General features: G+C 42.3%; 1 pseudogene; it reads right to left on the reverse strand.

The window, feature by feature from the left end:
* The window catches only part of LOC149206698 (ethylene-responsive transcription factor ERF039 pseudogene), a 40,098-nt pseudogene extending 22,581 nt beyond the window's left edge, over positions 1 to 17,517 (reverse strand).
* Positions 17,518 to 18,702: the final 1,185 nt, after the last annotated feature.

An 18,702-nucleotide genomic window follows, 5' to 3' on the forward strand; every position in this document is an offset into this window, starting at 1 on the left:
CGTTTCCTAACTTGCATAAAGAAAGGATGTGGGGCAAAACTCTAAAAATTGCCGTTTTATATGAGACATTCTTATCACACGACTGGATTAATCGAGCAGTTTTAGCACATAGTTCAAGCTCGTTAAAAAGTAAACATAAGACATGAGAAAATGTTTCCACCCGCATTTAAGCTCGTTAAAAAATGAACTATTCCCCGGTAAATAACCACCGTGAATGTAGTACTTTAGCCATTAAAGCCTTGGTCGTGTTTGCACCGTCACCTCCACTTTTTCATTGGCCAATCATTCACCTCCACTTGATTGTTTACCCATTTTGAGGAACAGCTGCGAAGAGTGATTTCACTAGCCATCCTTGTGACACTGCCGTGATTGGAAAATTCCAAACCTTACCTGCAATCAGCTGCTACCCGTTTTATCACTCGTTCCTCAAAAGACGAGTCTTATTTAAGCTCTTTTCAACTGACTCGTAAAATATGAAAAGATTGCCGAGTCCTTGGCCTTCCAGCTCGTTAAAGGGACAGGAAGTGCTATCCCTCCTCTAGATTTTAATCTTTTTGGACCTGAGGGATTATTGCACAAAAAGATCGAGTGCTTGTTTTGTTCGGCTTGTTAAAACTATCGAAAATTCATCCCTTCTGTATTGTTTTTATACTTTTTCGGACTTAAGGGATTAGATGACGAAAAAGGAATTTTGGAGTTACCTTTACGTACCTTTTCAGAATCTCTAAAATTGAAAAGGACCGAGTTATCTTTGTCGTTAAACTCGCTAAAAAGATTAATAGCGACAAACTTGTCTTTAGACGAGAACGAGTTTCACTATCGCTAGGCTCATTAAAACATAGCAATGGGTTTGCCCGAAGGAAAAATTATAGAACAAGCATATGTTATCCTCCTCAAGCTGGAAAAAAATAAAGAGGTATTGGTCAGCAATGACTGGGGAAAAATTGGGAAGAAAACTCAAAGAATCTTTATTGGTAGCAAGTCGCTCTTGAACATGACACTTCCACTCCGTGTCCGAGTCGGGTTGGGTTGTTTCATGCACCGGTCACATCGCCATGGTCACACCATACCATCCACATTTGGGGTTAATGCTACCAATCCATCACATCAGTGTCGCCAACATGTTCAAGAGAAGACATCCAGAGAAGCCACCTGTGTCTCACCCACTACCATACATTATACTCCATTCTTTCATGACCGCCACCCTGAACCGTATATCATCAGATCATTTTCACCTCCATCAAAATCATTTTCTCTGTTCCGTGTCATTGATGCGGGATTCATTAAGGCCCTCCTTTGACGGATCACTTCTTGTCGACATCAGCTCCTTATCCAAGAAGGTGGTCTAGGAACACCCCATTCAGTACTTTGAAGCTTGCATACCTTAATGGCAAGTTTCTCACTTCCGGCGACAGGTTTACATCAATGGCCTTCGACCGAAAGATTTTGCGTGGTGTTCGAAGCCAGGTCCTTTATTCACACCACGTGAATTGTACTGTAGTACCTTGAGGGTCATTATCATTATCGGTGATTCCTCTCGCGCTTGTTAACAGTTTACATCAGTGACTAGTAATCAAGCGATGTCTTTCCATGTTCGACTTCAAAACATTTCTCACATGGATTGACTTGTACTTCGAGTGAAGATCGGACGAGATTGAAGACCCCGGATCTAGTTTCATCCATCCGGGCTGCGATATATATTCAGGGAAATAAAGACAATAAATGTACAAGCACTACAGCACAGATAATCATCCTACCAAAAGGATTATGGCTCTATCAGAATCATCAGTCTACAATCAGACGATTGTCTGTCCTATGTACATGAAAATGAATTTATAAAGCTGAGCATGGGAATGCCTGCCTTAGCTAGATCATGAAAAACAGTATGAAGATAATGTATTGTATTGTATCTTATTACAGGTCTCCTCCCAGCATTGAAAGAACTTCGGATCCTCATAATAAAGCATTTCACCCGACACCAAAAGGTTAACGGCCTCATACTTTAGGGGGCAACTGTTATAGACATTTTTGTGCCTTACAACTCCAAGCATGAAATGTCCATAAAACAAGGGCTCCTAAGTCCCTAAAAGTGTTGTTCTAACCCCTAAAGGAACAAAGTCAACAAATTACAGCTTCTCCCAGAAGTTCTCCACCAGAAACTGCTCAGAATAAGTCAAAACAGGATCATTTCAGCTGCTCCACTAGCTAGGTGCATTGCATTGCACCTAAATACACTGGCTAGGTGCATTGCAACGCACCTAAATGCACTATGAGGGTGCGTTGGGCGAGAAATGACAAATGGCAGTGTCATTCCGCGAGGTGGAGAGACAATGGAAGCTTCCAGAATCTTCTCCTGTGACACTTGCCTCACTGAATTCGACCAATGATGAGTAAGAGGCCTTCAGTCTCCAAGTGGAAGCAAGAACTGACAGAGAGAAGACACTAATCAAATCACAAGCTGACTCATCCTCCTTACACATATCTATATATGGATCCCTCATCCCAGAGATCCACAGGCTGGAATTTTGCATATTGTAAGGAATTGCTATTGGTTTTGAGACAAACATCAGAGTATTGGGTGATCTATGCTTTGTTGGAGGTAAAGAGGGGCTTCTTTGCTGGGAGGTTGATGCTGGGTCAGGAACCATTGGTTGTAACTCCTCCTGGATCTATTCTTCTTTCTCAATAAAAATTATTTGAGTTTTTCCTCCATGCTTTTGTATCATTGATGCTTGGTACATTTGTATGGTTAACTTAAATCTGATCCTAAGTTGTTTATGAATATAGATCCATGTCTTTGTATAGTGTTCCTCTTCTGTGATCTTACAGGTACTTGGTGTAGCTGGGCAAGTAAGGGAGCAAGTAGCTGGAGGCTGTCAAAGAAGAGAGGGATTGGATCAAAGGATTAGCGCAAGACACAGGTTGGTTCTTTCTATTCCTCTCTATCTATAGTTCATAAAGGAAATACAAAAGTAGTTTTTCTCTGTTTGTTTCTAAGGCAGCTGTCACACCTTAGTGGGATAGAGCAGTTCTAAATAGACACTTTTCTCGGTAACACACATGTTTGAGCTTGATATAAAGTAGAACAAATTTTTATTTACACTATTGCAAGTGCCAAACCTGCCATACCACTAGCGTGCAATCCAAGGTGGTTTTATGCAGGCCGAGGTGGTTTTTGCCAAACAGAGAGTGGTTTTGCAGGGACAGAGGCCGTTTTGGACCATTCCAGGGGGTCTGGAGGTCACAGTGGCCAAATATGGTCAAATTTATACTTGTTTGACTCGAAATTTCGAGTTGAACGTAGTGGTGAGGTCCATTTTCTCATTTGAGTCTCTATTTTCGAGCTCATACCCATGACAACAGTTTGAAGACAAAATAAAGCAGTCAACACTGGAAGCTAAAGGATAGGAGACATAGCCAGGAAGTCTGGTGAACTCCTTTATTAAATTTTGTTGTGTTGATGTGTTTGAATGTGTTTTCAACTTGTTTATGTGTTTATGTTATTTGCAATCTTTTCGATCCGTTGCACTAAGTAACATAAGCAAATTCACATAAAGTTTGTAATACCTTTTTCATTAAGGGACCATGATAATAAGTGTGAGTTTGTAGGGAGGTTCTTCATGTGAGAGGCTTTTAAAGAAAAGATATTGCTTATGGCCAAAATGGGTCAATCGATTTAATCCAGGCTAGAGTGGACCTTCTATAAATATTTTATTTATTCAAAAAATTTGTATCCTACTCAATAGCCTGTGTTTGTATAGTTTATGATTGTATGTACGAGGTTGGATCTTGCAAGGAAAACTAAGAGCATGCTGGAAGCATTGGTAGGAGGAGAGAGTGCATCTTGCTCGGATTTCCTACGTCGATGGTTTTGTTGGGAATACTTTTTCCATTGAGTCGAATTCTTTAAAGAGTGAGATTATGTGCATTTAGTGCAACAGTGAAAGAGATAACATGGAATAATGTGCCAATTTGCAAAGGACTTAGGCCAAAGGTGCGAAGAATGAAAAATTAAGAAAATGGTGACTTTAGAGACTGGGCCTTTATAACCCTTGATCCCAAGTCATGGTCACAAGGAATTTAAAAGAGGAGCTTAGGTGATGGAGAATAAGAAAATGGGTTGAGTATTGAAGAGGGGCATTAACATAGAGAGGTATTGTGGTAATTGGGGATGGTGCCATGAAGGTCAGTTAAGAAGTATAGAAGGGTTGAGAAGATCCTATGCTAGAAAAGAATAAATGGCCATGACACCCTTTTGGATCCTCCCACTACAATATATATAAAGGGATCATTAATCGCATAAAAAAAATGGTGAGATGACTTCAAGGAAGTTCCTTTTATATAGGACTGGGAGTATGGGTAGCAAGCTCATAATTGAGCTTTCATCAACTAGTATTAGAGATTAAAAAACTCTAATAAGCTAGAGAGATCTAAACTTGCAACAACAATATTGGAAATCTTTGAAAATCTCAAATTACAGAGATAGAGATAAAGGTGATGTAAGAGCAAAAAGAACACACACAAGAAATCAAAAAGTAGCTTAAAAGAAGGATCAGATTTAAAATAATTTGAAAGAGAGTGCATGCTGACAAGATGTGCTGATATTTGTAGAGGGTTTGGTAAGAATAATTTATTTCTAATTTTTTTATGAAGTTGAGTGAATGGATTGTTGTAGATAGAGTTAGTCACAAAAGAGCATAGATTAAATATTAATTTCCAAGATTAAAGTGTAGAGATATGGTATGAGAAAAGGGATTGATGATTTCAGAAGATAGTTAAATAAGTGAATGACTGGTAAGATGTTTTGATTAGTGTGAAGCTATTGAGATAGGTAGCCAAAGAAGGGAGATATGCAGTGAAAAAAGAAATAGAAGATAATTCATGACATAGGAAGAAGGGAGTAGATATACCTCTCAAAGTAAGTTATAATATAATGAGGTTGCAATAACAATATGTTGACGGTGCTGGACCCACCAACATTCAGGGGATCACCCCAGTATGAAGTCCCAACTAGACCTCACATAGTTTGGTGCGGGAGTCCCATCCAGTATGATGGCCCGATTGCCATTATCTTAAGGATTTACCTCAAATCTTGCTTGTTAGCACAGGAGAGTGGTTCGCTTTGTCTTCAAGAAGTGAGGTTTGTGTGCCTGTGTGCCTGGTGAGTGTAAGTGTCACTTGTGTCAATGGTTCTTTCACTGTCGAGGGAGAGGGTGAGAGTGAGTTCCAAGTCGATTGGGAGCAGTCCCAACACTGGTAGTGTTGGGAACGGGTTCCCCCAAGAGCCGGTTTTAAGTCTAAAAGCCCATATTTTGGGGCAGAAGGCCCAAATTTTGTAATAAAGATGTAAAGCCTCTGCATTTTGTGGTCACGGAACGCGAAGAGGTCAAAGGGTTGTTTGCCCTTGTTTTTTGAAGTCTCCTGTCAGTTGAGAAGATCTACCCATGGTCCGCGGACCACAGGATTGTATAAAAAGGGAGGTTTAGAAGAGTCTAAGAGGGGGAGGAGTAATGGTAAGAAGGATTTTGGGGTAAGAAGTTCTAAGTGTTCTTGAGTCGTAGCATGGTTAGAGGCCTAGGGTGGAAGTCCACAGCTGAGTGTGTGGACCCCTGCAACTGTGTGCGTAGGGTGGATCAAGTCTGTACTGAACTTGAGATATCAATAAAGAGAAGTATTTTGCAAATCACTGGGTATTTTGTCTCTATTTGATGCATCTGATTATATTATGATATGATCTAGGTTTAAATTATAATTCTTATTTAATGTGTGAGTGTATTTGAATATATCTATTAAATGAATGCAAGAAAGAGTAAAGGATTACGCGAAGGTAACTGTAAATGCATGGTATATTAGGTAACACTTAAGATAACTTGGGAACTTATACAGTAATACAGTCACAAAGGCACCTAAGTTCCTAGAGCTCGGGTTAGGGCTGCGTGAATATCAGTTGGGTATCATCATGGAGCTACTAAAGGACGCGAGAGAAGGAACATCGATAAGCCCTAGAAGCTTATCGATCTGCACGAAGGTAGGATCAAGAATTATAAACTAACATCATGACCATCTCAGGGTGCGAACACTTGGTTCCTGCATCACCCCATACTGCTTCAGGTGAGACTTTGGTCCGCACTCCATGTGCTGATGCCGAAAGTGCCAGTAGTGTAGGGATTTGCTTGGCTGACTAACGTTGAACCTGGGTGAGGGCCCGTCAAGACAACAAATGGTTTCGTTGTAGTCTAGTTAGTTAGGATTTTGGGGTAAGAAGTTCTAAGTGTTCATGAGTCTTAGCGTAGGTATAGGTTCTGCAGCTGAGTGCGCAGAGGCCTAGGGTGGAGGTCCACAGCTGAGTGTGTGGACCCCCACAATTGTGTGCACAAGGTGGATCGAGTATGTACTAAACTTGAGACATCAATAAAGAGAAGTATTTTGCAAATCACTGTGTATGTTGTCTCTGTTTAATGCATCTGATTATATTATGATACGATCTGGGTTTACATTATAATGCTTATTTAATGCGCGAATGTATTTGAATATATCTGTTAAATGAACGCAAGTAAGAGTAAAGGATTATGCAAGGTAACTGTAAATGCATGGTAGATTAGGTAACATGTAAGATAACTTGGGAACTTATGCAGTAACGTAGTCACAGAGGCGCGTAAGTGCCTAGACCTCGGGTTAGGGTTGCATGAAGATCATTTGGGTATCATCGCGGAGGTACTAAAGGACGGGAGACAAGGAACATCGATAAGCCTTAGAGGCTTATCGATCTGCATGAAGGCAAGATCAGGAAGTATAGAATGAAATCATGACCATCAATAGGGATGGTGGAATCATTCAATAAAATACTGGAGAACACACTGACTAGGGTATGCAATTCTCAGAGAAGTGATTAGGATATGTGCGTACCAGCAGTGCTATGGGCCTACAGAACGACTTGCAAGAAGTTGACTGGGAAAACACCTTTCAGACTTGTGTATGGCATAGAAGCTGTGATGCCAATGGAATACATTGTACCTAGTCTGCGCATAGTGGCACTCACAGGAATGGTGGACCACAGAGCCTTGGAAGAGAGGCTCATGCAGCTAGCAGAGCTTGAGGAGGACCGATTTCTAGCTGGATTTCATCAACAAGTTCAAAAGGAGCGCGAAAAGGCATGGCATGATCAGCACATTAAACTATGCACCTTCCAGGTAAATGATCTAGTTTTTTTATATGACAGCAAGTTTGATAAATTTCCAGGAAAATTTAGGATGCACTCGCTGGGGGCCTATGTCATCAAAGAGATTACCAACGTTGGAGCAGCTCAGTTGGTTAAGTTAAATGGGGAACCCTTCCTAGGATAAGTGAATGGTAGCCGATTGAAGCCATACACTGGTGATCTGGCTAGGTGACTATATGAAGGAAGCACAGTCTTAATGCTCCAGACAATTGAAAGGAGGCGAGGATGATCTGAATATGAAACTACTTGAAATTCGTTTGCAAGGTATTCAATTCAGAAATAAACATATTTAAAAGCTTCCCATGTCTTGCAGAAATGAAACACATGAATTTTTCAGCTGATTACAACCCATTTAAGCATAGCAGAATTATTTCCTTTTACTGTTTAACACATAAAAACGAATTTTTTCTGCAAAATAAACCAACCACATATGCACAAGAAGTTGATAAATCAGTTCACCCCCTCCAGGGCTACGTCTGCTAGGTCCAAAGCCTCCAAATGGGCTTGTCCTTGTTTTTATTAAATGCTCAAATTGAAAATACAGCTGAATAGAAGCATCTACAGGAGAAATAGATGGTATAAATGGATTCAGAACACATGAATCCTTCAGGATTGACTATTGGATCACCTCCAATGGATACCTGCAACCCTGTACAATCTTCCCAATACTGGCCCCTGATGGCTCCTAGAACTTTCACGGCTCCAAAACGTATGCAAATGACCTCTGATGGCTGTAATACCTGCACCAATGGCTTCAGAAGGTCGAAATTATCCAAAATCAAAAAAAAAATCGTCCAAAACCGACTTTCTGGGCCAAAGTTATGGCCATTTACTCCAGACTGCCAGTTTCCCTTAAAAAACTCAAGTTATCTTTAGTGGAGGCCAGTTAGGCCCGCCAAATATGGCGGGTCCGCCAAATTTGGCGCCACCGCCAACTAACCCGCCAAAGCTGCAGTTACAATTAATGCCTTCCTCGGAGTGCGTGCCCAGCTGTTAGGTGTGCTGGCGGTTAGTTTAGCTCTTGGTTCCCGGCGCTGGTCGTATGGTGGCGGGGCTGGCCCTTAGGGGCTGGCCCCCTTCATTTTCCCGCCGTTCAAATTTGAAACTTTAAAACTAATTTGATCCGTTCACATAACAAATGAACATGCGGTGGCACGTCGGTAAGTCTCGGCAGTGTTAATAGGGAGGTCGCGGGTTCAAACCCGGCCATCCCAAATATTCTTTTAAAACGCGCCCAACAAAACTTCGCTGATGTCATCTGGGGCCACGTAGCGCCCTCCAGGCCTGCCATGTGGCACCCTCTGATTGGTGGCTGAAAATGGAATATTCCCTGGAATATTCCAAGGAATATTCCTCGGAATATTCTTGTTTTTAATTTTTTTTAAAAATTCCAATTTTCTAATGTACTGGACAAAATATTCTTTTGATCATATCTTCTTCATACGGCGACCGTTTTCCGAACCGTTTGCGGCGCCGGAATCGTGAGGACGAGCACTTTCCGGTCGTTCAGCTTCGAACCAGTTCTGAGCACTTTGAAGTTTGAGCATTTTTACAACACCTAGGACTTGAGCACCTGATCACGCCTCCCCATTGGGAAGCTTTTGGACCCCAAAAGCCTTCAACTACCTGTTAAAGAGGTGAGGGTACAGCTCCCTCACTCTGTCCACCTCCATCCACTTTGCCTTGTTCGGTTTGCTGCCTTTGAAACCAACCCGAACATAATCTACACTGCCCCTCCTTGAAGTGCGTGTCCTTCTGTCAAGGATTGTATCTTCTTTCAGCTCATCTAAGAATTCTGGCGAGAAATCTTCTATAGATGGCAACTGAACAGCACTTTCATGATCAGCAATTAAAGGAGGTTCATACAAACGTAAGTTCTCCACATTGACAACAGAATACATTTGCATGTAGGAAGGCAAATCTAATTGAAAAGCATTATTTCCAACCTTCTTGAGGATTTTGAATGGACCATAACGAATAGGCTTCAGCTTTTTACCTTCTCCTTGCATTCTTTCGTTACTAATGTACAGCCATACCTCATCCCCTTCTTGAAACTTGTGATCGACTCTATGCTTGTCGTGTCTTTCCTTGTACTTGCTTTGACTCTTCTCAAGCTGTTCTTGAATTTGCTGATGTATTTGCTGAATTCTTTCAATGAATGAACGAGCTTTGTCAATATCACTATGTCCCTCAATGGCAAAATCTTTCTCAAGAATGAAATCAAGAGGTGATTTTGGCAAGTAACCAAAACAAGCTTCAAACGGTGAGGTGTTGGTGGAGGAGTGCTTGGCACGATTGTAAGCATGATGTATGTAGTGCAAATGTTCATCCCAAAGCTTGGGATGCTTGCTGCAATAACCTCTCAAGAGGTGCACAATGGTTCTGTTCACAACTTCGGTTTGTCCATCTGTTTGTGGATGGAAAGCAGTGCTTTTCTTGAATTTTGTGTCCATCATCTCCCATAAGTTGGACCAAAAATTCCCCACAAATCTGGAATCCCTGTCACTAATAATGGAAGTAGGCAAACCAAAGTGAATCCATACATGATGAAAAAATAATTCAGCAGTTTGTTCAGCAGTTATAGTTTTCTTACAAGGCATAAGTATACACATTTTGCTGAAACGATCAACTACTACATATAAATAATCATGCTGCTTTCTAGATGTTGGCAAACCTCCTACAAAATCCATAGAGATGCTCTCCCATGGTCTAGAAGGTACCGGCAAAGGAGTATACAAACCAAGCTTCCTATTGCTAGGCTTGCTTGTAGCACATAATGAACAACCTCTTATGAACCTTGAAACAGAATCTACCATGCGAGGCCAATAGCAATACCTCTGTAGATGTGCAATTGTTTTGCTCACACCAAAGTGGCCAGCAATAAGAGAAGAATGAGCTTCTCTCATGACATTTATCCTCTCCCCCTGTGGTATACACAACTTACCCAAATGAAACAGCAAATTGTTATGCATGTGATAATCATTTTCCTCTACATGATTCCCTTTACTCAAGTTAGCATACACATCTTTAAACTCATCATCAGATGCATATTGTTCTATGTAACTATCATGTACAATGGAATCATTCTTAAGTAAAGTAACAACACCAATAATAGGCCTCGAAAGCATATCAGCAACCTTATTCAAAGTACCTTTCTTGTACCTTATTACCAAATGGAACTGTTGCAAGAAGCCCATCCATCTAAAGTGTCGTGACTGTTGTAACTTGCTTTGTGATTGCAAGTACTGTAAGGGCTGATGGTCGGTATGTATAACAGTTTCTTTGCCCATCAAATAGTGTTTCCACTTTTTGACGCTTTGTACCAACGCATACAACTCCTTATCATATGTAGGATAATTTACAACAGCACCATTAAAAGTTTCAGAATGAAATGCAATAGGCTTACCATGCTGTAGAAGAACTGCACCCATAGCATAATCACTAGCATCCGTTTGTATCTCAAATGGCTGTCTCAAATCCGGTAATGCAAGGACTGGAGCTGAACTAATCTTCTCTTTCAAAGATTCGAAAGATTTTTGCTGCTTGCCTCCCCATTGGAAAGCATGCTTCACACTTGTCACTGCATGCATAGGAGCTGCTATAGAAGAGAAGTTAGAGATAAACTTCCTCCAATATTGAGCTGCACCCAAAAAACTTCTTACCTCTGTTATGGATTTGGGGGTAGGCCACTTCACAATAGCCTCAATCTTAGCAGGATCAATTCTCAAAGCACCTCCTCCTACTATGTGTCCCAAATAAACCAAAGAAGTCTTTCCAAATTCACACTTTGACATTTTAAGAAATAACTGATTCTTCTTCAAAACATCAAGTACTTTTCTAACATGCATGACATGATCTTCTCTAGACTTGCTGAAAATTAAGATATCATCTAAGTAGACAATAACGAAATCATCAAGAAAAGGACGCAAGACATCATCCATTACCCGCATGAAAGTTGCAGGTGCATTGCACAAACCAAACGGCATCACAAGCCACTCAAAGAGTCCTTGTTTGGTTTTAAAGGCTGTCTTCCATATGTCACTTTCTTCAATTCTTACTTGATGATATCCACTACGCAAGTCTAACTTAGTGAAATATCGAGCATCTTTCAGCTGGTCTAGCAAATCATCTATCCTTGGGAGTGGGTAACGATTCTTTACCGTTATCTTGTTCAAGGCCCTGAAATCAACACACATACGCCAAGTGCCGTCTTTCTTTGGAATCAATACAATCGGTGACCCACATGGCGAAGTACTTGGCCTTATGAAACCCTTGTCCAACAAGTCCTTGATTTGCTTCTTTATTTCAGCATTCTCCATAATAGACATGCGGTACATGCCTATGTTTGGAAGAGGACAATCTGGATGCAAATGGATTTCATGCTGAATCTCCCTCTTAGGAGGCAAACCTGTTGGCTCCTGAAACATCTCATGATATGCATCAACTACATCATACAGATCTGATTTAAGTTTTGGATCACAATTGTCAAATGACTCATGATTCACATCAACCTTGGGCTTAATCATAAGAAGAACAAAATTCTTACTTGAATTGACCAGCCTTTTTACCTGTCCTGCATTTACCATCGCTATATTTGTCTTCTTGCGATGAGCTCTAACAATGAACTCCTTGCCATCTTTGAACAGATGATACTTGTTTTCATGGCGATGAAAGATAGCTTTCCTGTCAAACAAGTAAGGACTTCCCAAAACAATTCCTGCTATATCAAAAGGTACCACATCAAGTTCAACTGTATCAATAAAATGTGCAGTAATTGCAAAGCGCAATGTGCACTTTCTTGAAACTTGTAAATTTGCATCCTTGCAAATCCATCCAAGTGGATATGGCTTCGGATGTGGAACGGTCTCAAGTTTAAGCTACTTGACCAAGTCCTCTGATATAAGGTTTGCTTGTGACCCACTATCAAAAAGTGTGTCAATCTTAGTATGTTTTGAAATCACCCTCACATGAAACAGTTCAATTCTTTCTTCCTCATTAGGAGCTTGTACATGGCAGTTTGAGGTACTAGTGCTGGCTTGAGTTTCTATTTCTTTTCCCTTCAATTTTTTCAAACCCATGGCTGTAATTTTGGTTTCATCACCTGAATCTTCCCCTAAATCTTGTGGTGTAGATGTAGTAGCAGCAGTTTTCTGTTTCCCTTTGGATTTGTTAAATTGAGGTCTTTTTTCAGGATATAATTTCGAACAGTTTTTCTCTTCATGGCCTGGTTTAGAACAATGTTTACATATCACTTTCTCACTCTCCTGTTTGACAGATGCATTCTTTTTGCCCTTTCCCTTGGAGGTTTTCTCTTTTCTTTTCCCCTTGGGGGGCTTGTTTCTACCCTCTTCAAATGTGTTTTTTCCCCTTGCCTCTAAATGGGTAGCTTGGACACAAACCTCGTCCAGGCTAGTAGGGTTAAACATCAAGATGGTGTGTCTAAGGTAGCTATGCAAGCCACCAATGTATTTCAGCAAGGTGTCTTGGGACTGTAAATCTACCCCTAACAAGAGAGCTCTTCTCCTGAATTCTTGGGTGTAGTCTTGGACACTCTGACCCTTAAGTTGTCTGAAATTTTGCCAGTTCATAATGGCTTTCTGCATGTGAGCAAGAGGATAAAATTGTTTTTTAATGGCTAACAGAAATCCAGGCCATGTTAAGGTAACCTTACCAAATTTCTTGATCTCCTCTTTAGTCTTGGCTTCCCACCAGACCAAGGCTGCTCCATCCATTCTCAAAGAAGCCAACTGAATCTTTGTGGCATCATCATGCATATTTTGGATCCTCAAGTAAACCTCCAACTGCCTAATCCAGTTGTCAAGCTTTTCTGCATTCACTTCACCATTAAACATAGGTAATTCGAATTTTACATCAAGCTTTAAAAAAGGACTTTTTCCAGAGGATCTATGCTTATGAACAGAAGAAGACGAAGATGAAGAGGAAGAAGGTGAAGATGGGGGTGGTGGATCACCATTTCCTCCATGTCCTTTCTTGGAATGATCATCATCCTTCTTACCTCCTGAAGAGCCTTCTCCTTCAGGTGGATGTTTGGACCCTTCTCCAGCCAATTTCTCATTTATTTCTTGGTACAATATCCTCACCATTTCAGTGAGATCTAAGAAATCCTTTCTGAAGATTCTTTCTTCTTCTCTTGGATCTGTCTCTAGAGGAATTTCTCCTCCATGCTCAGACATCCTTGAAGCTTCTGCTGAGACTCTTGAGGGTGAAATTGAAGATGTAGGTGATGGCTCTCTGGCCTTCCTTGACTGAGGATTCTCTCGTTCTCTAGTCAACTGTCCTTCCCCTCTTTTAAGTTTCAACCTGGTAAGCATCAATACTTGCAAGACAATTAGAAGATCTTTGCACAAAAACCCTGTGCTCTGATACCAACTTGATCTGAATATGAAACTACTTGAAATTCGTTTGCAAGGTATTCAATTCAGAAATAAACATATTTAAAAGCTTCCCATGTCTTGCAGAAATGAAACACATGAATTTTTCAGCTGATTACAACCCATTTAAGCATAGCAGAATTATTTCCTTTTACTGTTTAACACATAAAAACGAATTTTTTCTGCAAAATAAACCAACCACATATGCACAAGAAGTTGATAAAGCAGTTCACCCCCTCCAGGGCTACGTCTGCTAGGTCCAAAGCCTCCAAATGGGCTTGTCCTTGTTTTTATTAAATGCTCAAATTGAAAATACAGCTGAATAGAAGCATCTACAGGAGAAATAGATGGTATAAATGGATTCAGAACACATAAATCCTTCAGGATTGACTATTGGATCACCTCCAATGGATACCTGCAACCCTGTACAGTCTTCCCAATACTGGCCCCTTATGGCTCCTAGAACTTTCACGGCTCCAAAACGTATGCAAATGACCTCTGATGGCTGTAAGACCTGCACCAATGGCTTCAGAAGGTCGAAATTATCCAAAATCAAAAAGAAAATCGTCCAAAACCGACTTTCTGGGCCAAAGTTATGGCCATTTACTCCAGACTGCCAGTTTCCCTTAAAAAACTCAAGTTATCTTTAGTGGAGGCCAGTTAGGCCCGCCAAATATGGCGGGTCCGCCAAATATGGCGGGTCCGCCAAATTTGGCGCCACCGCCAACTAACCCGCGAAAGCTGCAGTTACAATTAATGCCTTCCTCGGAGTGCGTGCCCAGCTGTTAGGTGTGCTGGCGGTTAGTTTAGCTCTTGGTTCCCGGCGCTGGTCGTATGGTGGCGGGGCTGGCCCTTAGGGGCTGGCCCCCTTCATTTTCCCGTCGTTCAAATTTGAAACTTTAAAACTAATTTGATCCATTCACATAACAAATGAACATGCGGTGGCACGTTGGTAAGTCTTGGCAGTGTTAATAGGGAGATCGCGGGTTCAAACCCGGCCATCCCAAATATTCTTTTAAAACGCGCCCAACAAAACTTCGCTGATGTCATCTGGGGCCACGTGGCGCCCTCCAGGCCTGCCACGTGGCACCCTCTGATTGGTGGCTGAAAATAAAATATTCCTTGGAATATTCCAAGGAATATTCCTCGGAATATTCCAAGGAATATTCCTCGGAATATTCTTTTTTTAATTTTTTTTAAAAAATTCCAATTTTCTAATGTACTGGACAAAATATTCTTTTGATCATATCTTCTTCATACGGCGACCGTTTTCCGAACCGTTTGCGGCGCCGGAATCGTGAGGACGAGCACTTTCCGGTGGTTCAGCTTCGAACCAGTTCTGAGCACTTTGAATTTTGAGCATTTTTACAACACCTAGGACTTGAGCACCTGATCAGAGGAACTATAAGCTACACTACCCGGGTCTGACTGCACGATGAAGAAACTGCATGGAATGAGGAGATGTCACAGAGACCTAGAAGGTTGCACTACCTAGGATAAAACCGCACAGGTCAGCCAGAAAGTGACTGTTAAAGTCACTGTTCATGATTTGACGACGAAAAAATGGCTAAATCGAGTGGGGGGTGGAATTTAAGATGAAATTTATGGGCAAGATCCTTGAAAATCTGTTGCCAATCTAGCATTAATGAACCGATTTTGGGGGTAACGGTCTGAATTGAATTCAAAATGGTCTATAAATTACATGTGGCTACCCAACGAAGAACACTTGGCATTTTGAGCATTGAGTTGTTGAGCTCTCAGACACGTATGAACCATGAATTCTTTGAAGCTCTGATAGCGAGTTTGGCGTTTGAGCAATTACCAAAGGAGACACAATAACTATTGGATAGTGTCATGTCGACACTGACAGAAACTGAAGATATTGGAGAAGCAGTGACAGCCGAAGGGGTTGTGCTATAAGTTGCTATGGAAACAGAGGGGACTGCTCTAGAGGTTGCAGAGATGCCCAATTGGCCACGGTCGCCTAGACCAAGTCCTACCCAGACCCAGGAAGGCACAAAAGGAAAGAAAGGAAAGCAGCTGGCGACACCACCGGTGCGCTCGTCACCTAAGAGAAACCCGCCAAAGGACAAGCCCACACTCACGAAAAGGGAAAAACCATTAACTTGGAACTGAAGAAGGAAGATATTGAGGATATCCCAATGGACGATGTGGATCTTGGGATAGACACGGAGGACGTTGAAGTTGAGGGGTCTGAACCCATTACTAAATTGCCTGAGTACGTCCCTCCGCATACGGGTAAGGCCAAGGTGCCTAACGACATTGACGAGAGCAAGGTCACCTTGTACACACCTCTGTTGCCGACAAGATTGTTTTTGAAGGACCATGCTTGGGGTAGATTCTAATGTTGAAATTGGAGGAATGGGACTTAGCTGACACCAAGCGATTCCCTCACTTGGCGACAAACCAACTAATGCACCACGTCCTCCATAAGGCCACTGGAGTGACTGCATTGGAAATGTGGAAATAGCTCAAAGGAGTGGATAAGGCAGGCCTGCTCAACCTACTATGGGTGTCGCATTACAATCAAACACCCATTACCTTGCTGTTAATCAAGAAGCTTCTGTTGTTGGTAGATGATGGGTGTCTGTGGCTGGAGGAGCCAATACCCATCACTGATAGGCTAATCCACAGAATCATGAGGCTGCCATATTCAGGGGAGAATTCAGCTATGATGTTTGGTGGAAAGGTAGGTGAACTGGCCCTCGCGGAGGCCATGAAGAATAATTTTGGATTAGTAAAGAAGCCACGTGGCTATGTGATTACAAGTATTTCCGACCCTGCAGTCAAAATGGTCACCCAAATATTGGTAGAGAAGGTCATGTGGAAGTGTCGCTCCAATGAAGTATAGGTACCTGCCGTAGCTCTAGTGGCCCAATGCACGGAGGGGGTTCAGTTTAATTGGGTCTGCTAGCTCTGTAGTGAGTTCCTCGTGAACTGCTGCGAGGTGCAGGATCTCAGTAATACCTTCTACTATGTGTGGCTCTTGCTTTCCATCGTGCTAGTAGTCTGGGAGCTACCCAAAGACAACCAATTTCTCTTGGTCACGCCGGACCTACATAAGCCCATGAAGTATGCTTTGTTATGGGAAACTAAGGATCCTCAGTGGATCGAGGACAACAAGATCTTTTGTATCTTGATGGAGATGAACGTGCACATGGCCATCAACCGTAAGCTGTGGTTGTCGCCTACTATCTTTGATAAATTGTAGTCGTACGTGGAATGTAAAGCTAATTTCCACCATGTATCCATAAGGGCGCAAAAGGACCCTGAGCAGAAGTGGCATGACTTGCCCTACTCAGCGATGGATGATGTGATTCAAGCAGTTATTGACAGCTGGTCGACATAATGGTACACTACCTTGGACTTAACGGCGGGATCCAACAAGACAGTCGCACAACAGAAGAAGGATGAAGCTAAGCTCAAGAAGGAGCAGTTGGCTAAGAAAAGGGGAAACGAGGTTGAGGATAAGGCTAGGGAAGACTGTGCTGCCACACAGGAAATAGGTGGACAGACAGGAGGAGAGGTTTGCGGCTTCGACAAAGAGAATTTACCCTCCCTAGAAGAAGAGGAAGAATAGGACGGTCTAACAGAACAGGGAGGAGCGGATCCGCAGACACCTTTGTTCCATATCAAGCATCCAAGGGAACAAGAAAAAGTAGGACCCTGGAAGAATTCTAAGGCCAGCAAGACATCCATGGACCCAATCACCCTCACAGAGGTGGATATGAATGACATTGGGGATACAGTGGGAGATGCCACTGTAGAACTATTGCAGCAGTTCAAGTAGTAGTAGTAGCAGGTGTTGGGATCCTTTCAGGTGAATCTGCGAGAGCTACATATTTGGGAAACACATACCAGCGTAGCATCCACCAGTTTTGCCATTGGTACTTCAGAAGCTATTGGGATGATGCATGCAAAGGACTCCTGAGCCATAGTGATGCCAGATGGAGCAATGACGACAAAGACCGAAGTTGACAGGCCCGTTGTCAGCGCACTCAAGGGAGTAGGGCTAAACTTGGCAGTGCTTCCTAGCGAGGCACTCCACCTGCTGCAAGATGGGGTGATTGCGGAGCTGAGGGCTCGTGAACAGCGCGCTTTGTAGGTGATTAGTGAGTAGATCATTAACAATGCTCAGATAGTGTTACAATGAGATTCTGCCATCGCCGCTGCAAACGGTGTGACCGATAAGAACAAGCACATAGTCCAGGTCGTGGAGGAAGCATGAAGAATGGTGCCGGAGTTGGCCATTCCTATGGATGAGCTGGTAGATGTGCGTATTTGCAAACTCACTACGGGGGTGCACAATGCCTACACAAAATTGGTTAAGGTTCAGTTGGACCTGAACCTCCAAATTGCAGAATTGCAGTTGAGGGCCCAACCTTCGACTCCATCGGAAATCAAGGAGCAATGCGCGACTGCTATAACACAGGTGTGAGAGCTGTAGCAGTGCTACGATGAGTTAAAGGGGATAGCGTGTATTGTTGCCCTCACAAAAAGACTCGCAAAGCTATAGGAGGCCAAGACATTGAAGTAGAAGGTAGATGTAGCTCATCACAAAGAGACAGTGCTGAATGCCCGCTTGAAGCCTTGGTTGAACGAGGCCTACTTGATCACAGCCTTCATTGAAAGCAAGCTCACTAGAATAGAGGAGACTCAGAAGAAGCTTTAGGTTGACAGTGCAGGGCTAGCAACAGAGCAGTTGGTTGAGGAAATAAAGCAGGTGGCTACGCAGTGCACTGCTGAGGTAGCAATTATATAGGTTGAGCTAAGGCATCTTCACACCAAGATCTTCACGCCCATAGAGTGACTCGAGGGCGAGTCACCATGTTTGTGTTGGGGGCCTGTTGGGAATGGGTTCCCCCATGAGCCAATTTTGGGGCTAAAAGCCCATGTTTTGGGGTAGAATGCCCAATTTTTGTAATAAAGATGTAAAGCCTCCACATTTTGTGGTCACAGAGTGTAGAGAGGTCAAAGGGTTGTCCACCCTTGTTTTGTGAAGTCTCATGTCAACTGAAAAGATCTACACATGGTCTGCGAACCATGGGATTTTATAAAAAGGGAGTCTTA

The sequence above is a fragment of the Pinus tabuliformis genome, chromosome 1_2 (genome assembly GCF_031772625.1).
Source record: "Pinus tabuliformis cultivar Carrire ecotype Pingquan chromosome 1_2, CPIR1, whole genome shotgun sequence".
Taxonomy (NCBI): domain Eukaryota; kingdom Viridiplantae; phylum Streptophyta; class Pinopsida; order Pinales; family Pinaceae; genus Pinus; species Pinus tabuliformis.